Below are 6,000 nucleotides of genomic sequence, written 5' to 3'. Positions count from 1 at the left end.
AAATCCAAAAAATTCATGGACATTCCCAGGATTTCAACTCAGGACGTCGTGACCATGCTCACCAGTAGACCATCGGGGCAGCTATTTTCTACAATAACAATTTCGATCATAGTAATATTAATCGCACCTTGTACTGCCTATAACCACGAAACAAACATAAAACTAAAGTTATAAAAGTAACCTAGGTGGCTACATCGTACACCTATCTCTTAGTATAATTTTGTTTCATTGCTGATGCGACTAAAGGGAGGTATTTCTTTTAACGGTACTTTGTAGTGAGCAAAAACAGGCTTCCCTACCAGTTAGTTTTCCAGACCATTAAGGAATTAAGTATGTGGTCCTTATTTTCATTACTTTCTTTTTTCTCCTATTTTCTGATGTGAAAGGTAATTCTAACAGGGAGTCTTATGTTATCTTGTTAAGAGTCTTTTACAATCTGATGGGAGGCTACAGCCGTGGCTTGTTACCAGTGGCATGCATAAAGGGTATGCACAGGGTATGCAGATGATATAAAATGAAGAAAATCTCCAGTAAGAGTTATAAAAAACTTAATGATAGGCATTTTAAGAGTTATAAAAAGCCTACCCTTAAGTATTTATAGCTCGTACTGGGGATTTTCTTCATTTTATATCATCTGCATACCCTGTGCGTACCCTCTATGCACGCCACTGCTTGTTACGACCCTACTGACAAAGACAAGCAGCCAAACCAATCAGCGTTCAGTTACGATGACACAACCAAACCGATTAAGAGTATGAGTTTAACGAACTACCGAACATATAACAGGTTAGCCCGCTCTCATCCTAGATTATATCACAATACTACTAACCTTAAATGCAATATCGCGGATTGCTGTCCCGAGTTTAACTTATAGTGGATAAAGGAGGCTTTTTTGATTTTATCTACACTTGAAGGAATTATTAATTTTTATTTATTTAATTTAAAATGCATATAAAAATTTTCGGACAGATAGGACTTGAGCCTGCGATTCTCTGCCATCGCGGCCTGAGCGCTTTAACCACTAAGCTACGGTGGCTCCTCTACCGCCGATGCCGGAATTGGTATACGCGTTTAATATCAATCTTATAGCGACTTTAGTGCCATCTAGTAGGAAACATTGCAGTTTCCATCCATACTTTTTTAAAGGTCCATATTACAATGAGACATTTTTGAAACAAGAGATGGCACATAGTTATTTTTATAATTTTTTTTTTGTTAGTGTGGATGATGATGATAAGATAGCTTCAGTTATGTTATTAATTAGATAGCTATTCAAATATTCTTTACATGAGGCTAAAGGTAAAAGAAGGGCGTGCTTTACTGGGAAATAATATATATGTATAAATCTACTGTCGAATATGAACGAATTTCTCAGAAAAAACAATATTGACCTGAGTAAGTAGCCGTAAAGGTAAAAGGTTAAGAGGATTTCGTTGGTAGTATTGCCTATATCAAGCTACAAAATAATATACAGTTTTTCTCTTTCAATATTGAATGATCTTTATTAGAAAATAAGATTATATTACGATACAGGTATTATATTAACCACATTATATTTACCTCATTAAATATAAAGTGCGGTAAAATTTGATTTAAGAATTTATAATCATCATTTCAACCGGCCCCAAAACAGGGCAAGGGTTTCCCAAAATGAGAAGAGGTAAAGGTCGTAGTCCACCACGCTGGCCCAGTGCGGATCGGTGGACTTCACACACCTTTGACAATATTATATAGATCTTTCAGGCATGCAGGTTTCTTCACGATGTTTTCCTTCACCGTTGAAGTAATAAATATTTTAACTGCTTAAAACACATAAATTATACAGAGGTGCATGCTGGGATTCGAACTCGGCCCTACCCACTGGGCTATTACCGCTATTTCAAGAATCTATACTAATATTTTAAATGAAAAGTTTGGACAGATGTTTGTTACTCAATCAAGCTAGTAGGGCTGAACAGACGTGTATGAAATTTGATAAAGAAATCGATTCCTGGGATAATTCGATTATGCTTTTCAAAAACCAAGAGTTCGGCATGTTTTATTGCATAGTGGTATTTAAGGGGTCAGAAAAAACATACTCATCAAAATTTCCACGCGAACAAAGTCTCCGGCAATAACTAGCATTATATAAAGCATGCCAACATCAGCTTGGAAAAAAGCCTATTACACATCAAATTTCCTATTAACTACTTTTCTATGTAATACGACATTCAGGGAAGCGGTGAAAGCGTACAGCAATGTGAAACATTTCTTACCTGGCTCCTGGCTCCGATATTACAGGGCCCTCACGCATGTATAGAGTACTTAAGGTATGGGATGCGCGCGACTGTTATCGGGAGCCTCCGGAGGCTTTGACCCTCCCCCTCAGTAAGGTACCGGCTGCCGGAGAGGGCGCACGTGTTTGGGCGGCATTTTCCACTTTCCGCCCACGGCGTTACGTACGTACTCGTGAATTTGCGATGCTTCCACCCCAAGTTTTCATTGTGCTGTGCTGTGTTTAAATGACTGGGTGCAATTGGACTTGTTTGTTGCAATTGTTGGAATTCTGAGGTAAGTTATTTGTTTTAAAAAGTTTTGAGAAGCTTTTGTTTACTTTAGTTTTCATTTTATACTAAAACTAGTTGTATATACCAAAATGAAAATTTCAGTTGATAGTTTATTTTTCTTTATGTATTTTTTTCAGTACACTTTCGTTTACAATTTGTTACTAAAGTTTTTTAAAATGTTGTTGTAAAGTTCTCTTTACAAAGTCATCTAACATAATTTAAAATTTATAATATATAACTAGGCAATAAAACTATTATAACTATAGTTCACATTTCCGAATCGTGCGTGTGAAATGCGTAAGTCCAAAATAAAATACGTATAGCAGTTTCGATGCCTGGAATTTCGTTATTTTTTATGCGTAGGTAATGTAGATATCTAAAAACTACATAATTATTTTGGAGTCATAATACCGTCGTTTACGTTGATTGTCAAATTTAAGAATTCATCTGCAATATTTTATTTCTTTGATGCTACTTTAATTGCGGTTTTATTGAATTACTAAACTGTTAGCTGTCCAGTCGACAGTAATTTTCCATGTGCGAACTAATTTTAGTGATTATTATTTTTATTTACTTAAGAAATGTTCAAGTATCCAGTATTGTATGAAATATATGCCTTACAGTGGAAAACAGGCGATGAAACTTTTTTTTTTTTTTTAAATATATTACAATACACACACCGCCATCTAGCCCCAAAGTAAGCGTAGCTTGTGTTATGGGTACTAAGATGACTGATGAATAATTTTTTATGAATAATATACATAAATACTTAGAATATACATATAAACACCCAGACACTGAAAAACATTCATGCTCATCACACAAACATTTTCCAGTTGTGGGAATCGAACCCACGGCCTCGGACTCAGAAAGCAGGGTCGCTGCTCACTGAGCCCTAAGTATCTTCTGCAAACTTGAAAGTAGACTTTTTGTTTTGTTTTTGGCGTATTTTTTACGACCAACTGCTATCCTGTCGTCAACCCATCTTGGGATTTTTTTTGTTGTTGGATTTGGCCACCTTTCGGTTGAAATGGTTAGAATTCCCTGTTAATGGCAATATCAGTTCCGGCGTTATATAATTCCAGACCCCGTAGGAGAAGTTAAGTTATTATGAAGTGCGTTATTTTTTGAAAAAGACTAATTGTAATCAGCAGGCTTCCGCCTTATCCGATATGGTAATTTGTGAACATACAGTTTTATTTTCAAAATATCTTTATGTTGTTCTGGTTCTATTCGTATATAAAGACACGCACACACATAAGTAATATATAAAGAGCTAAATACGAGGCAGGAATATTTTTTCTTATTATTATCATGATGATACACATGTCCTATTCCTAAGCAAATACCTCCTCCCTCTTAGCAGAAAAGATATAACAGGTAGCATAGACACAAGATGCTCCGCAACGCATCTATCTAAGCATATAAAATGCCATATTTGAGATGCGTACTTGAATATTTTGCAATACTTACAATCAATTATATAATTTTTAATTACTAAGCAGGCCCACTTTTTCAGTCTTGTTTAAATTATTTCATTTATTGATTAGGAATCGCAGATTTAATTTATTGTAATTAATTCTAGCTTGTCTTCTATTTATTTATTGGAGCAATTTTTCATGAACAAATACCTAAATTAAATCTTGAAGAAGTACAATGCTATTTTGCTTAGTATTAGGTATTAAATAAAACTAAAAGTTCTGCGTTAAAAAATTCTTTCGAATATTTACGCTCCTCCTCACAACAAATTTATTCTGTTGGTTGGTGATAGCAGCTGACAATGGAAGCGCGTTGATCTGAAAATGCATGTTAGTGTGTTGAACCCACACCCCTCATTGGATTCCATACGTCATTGAACCTGTAAATCGCTGAGCGCTAAGTTTATGCCGGTAAGGTAACAGCTAATCATATACGAAGCCGGACCCTTGTGGTCAAATAGGACCTTATTAAAAAAATATTAGGCTCCCATCATAGGAAAGAGAGTTTTAGAGCATAGATCTACCACGCTACTTCCATAAGAATCGGTGAAATAAAACTCCATATAAATTCAGGAATCCCGGGAATCGAACTCGGGTCGTCGTGATACATAATTGAACACGCTGACCAACGAGGTAATTCCACCCGGTATATTGAACTGCAATTTGGCAGCCTAACATAACGGCCGTTATTTACCGAAAGGTAGATATCGGATCTCCTCAACTATACCTATATTACTCTGTATTTGGTCCAGTTAGATAAGTCTTAGAAGTAAATAGACTGTGGACGTACAAAAGACCTAAGTGGCGCCCAGAGTCTGATGATGGACTCAAACATTTATAACACACCAAACAAGATAGCTCTGTCATTCTCCTTGTTAGATTTGTCTTGACAACTATCAAAGAGGATACAAACACAACAAATATTACAGAAAGTCATCTAAGCATCTATAAAAACGTTTTAATACAATTATTTATCTCTCTAATCGTTATTAGACACTTGTACAAACAGGAGACAGAAAAAAGAACATAAATTACAACCAACGCTTTTCGGATAAACGACAATGCCGGACAAAGATGTCAGGAATAGAGTCATTTAAATCCATTGTCATCCTAAAGATTTCCACGTGAACTATACCCATTATACAAGCTTACTATAGTATCACGGAAACTATGTGCTTTCGGAATTCCAACCTTAGCTTATGAGAAGTAAGATGTATCCTTATTTAACATAGATACAGTTTTGAATTTGTCAAAATTAAAAAAGAAACTGTGATAAAACAGATAAGAGCAAACGATACAAAGGATCATGACAAAAGGTATTATTACAAATAAACACTTGGGCAGCGAAATATGTTATGGAATCAAAAGTGTAAAAATCTTTATAGGTATATATGTATCTACGTATTTTGTAGACTTTAGCGACGTGATTTTTGGTTTTGAACCTTTATTTCTAAAAGTATTTGCGTTCATATAAAAAATTATCATCTTAATATATATAAATCTCCTGTCACGATGTTTGTCCGCGATGGACTACTAAACTACTTAACCGATTTTAAATAAAATTGGCTCACCGTGAGCAGTCTGGTCCAACTTAAGAGATAGGATATCTTAGATCTTTAATTATAGTCGCAATTTTATTTTATTGCAAATTATTTGTCACATGTTATATATATATGTATATATATATATACTACAATACTCACTTAAGGCTAAGCGATACTGAATACTTTAAAAACAAAATCAAACGCAGACGAAGTCGCGGGCAACAGCTAGTATACTATAAAAAATTATTAATTTAATATGATAAATAAATTAGTGAATAAACTAAGGCTTATTTTATAATTATTTTTGATCGTGAGTAAACAAACATTTTGTTTTTATAATCAGTCCATTAATATTTTTTGAATCCATAAAATAAATAAAAAACATAAAATGATCAAGAGAGAAGGAGATTTCCATCACACAACGATTTTTGG

The 6,000-nt window shown here is 34.6% G+C and overlaps 1 protein-coding gene across 1 annotated transcript in view; it reads left to right on the top strand.

Moving 5' to 3' along the window:
- The first annotated feature begins 2,510 nt into the window (after nt 1–2,510).
- Nucleotides 2,511–6,000, top strand: part of LOC120623792 (roundabout homolog 2-like) — a 77,017-nt gene continuing 73,527 nt past the window's right edge. Inside the window, exon 1 of the mRNA XM_039890034.1 lies at nt 2,511–2,550. The gene's annotated coding sequence lies outside the window, so the exon portion shown is untranslated. The remainder of the gene's footprint in view (nt 2,551–6,000) is intronic.

The sequence above is a fragment of the Pararge aegeria genome, chromosome 5 (assembly GCF_905163445.1).
Source record: "Pararge aegeria chromosome 5, ilParAegt1.1, whole genome shotgun sequence".
Taxonomy (NCBI): domain Eukaryota; kingdom Metazoa; phylum Arthropoda; class Insecta; order Lepidoptera; family Nymphalidae; genus Pararge; species Pararge aegeria.
This window is presented reverse-complemented; position numbering and strand designations above follow the sequence as displayed.